This window comes from Halyomorpha halys, unplaced genomic scaffold (genome assembly GCF_000696795.3).
Source record: "Halyomorpha halys isolate HHAL.00 unplaced genomic scaffold, Hhal_1.1 Scaffold208.1, whole genome shotgun sequence".
Taxonomy (NCBI): domain Eukaryota; kingdom Metazoa; phylum Arthropoda; class Insecta; order Hemiptera; family Pentatomidae; genus Halyomorpha; species Halyomorpha halys.
The window spans coordinates 116922-117221 of record NW_027109100.1 but is presented as its reverse complement, the minus strand read 5'-3'; the positions used below and the strand labels follow the sequence as shown (position 1 = coordinate 117221).

The window sequence follows — 300 nt, the reverse complement described above, 5'->3', positions numbered from 1 at the left end:
AGGTAATGAAGGAGAAGCCAGGTTAGAAACAAGTGGATTTGGGTGGTTGGGAAGTTTATTATGGAAGGAATGGTATCAGGTATTAATTACTGATATTACTAAGGATTGGTAACAAATGGGACATTGAGGTCCTGATGGATAACTCGATTTGTGACAAAGTAAGGAGCCTTTTACGAAGGATTTTGGATTGTAAGGATTGGATTCTGGAGGAATTTGATGGTTTAGTGGAGCCCAAAAGCTCAACTCCGTATGTCCAGATAGGCCTTATAATAGTCATGTAGATCAGTCTTTTGTAATGGA

At 39.0% G+C, this 300-nt stretch overlaps 1 protein-coding gene across 5 annotated transcripts in view; it reads right to left on the bottom strand.

The window, feature by feature from the left end:
• The window catches only part of LOC106679546 (supervillin), a 394230-nt gene that overhangs the window by 345204 nt on the left and 48726 nt on the right, over positions 1–300 (bottom strand). The gene's annotated exons all lie outside the window — the stretch shown is intronic.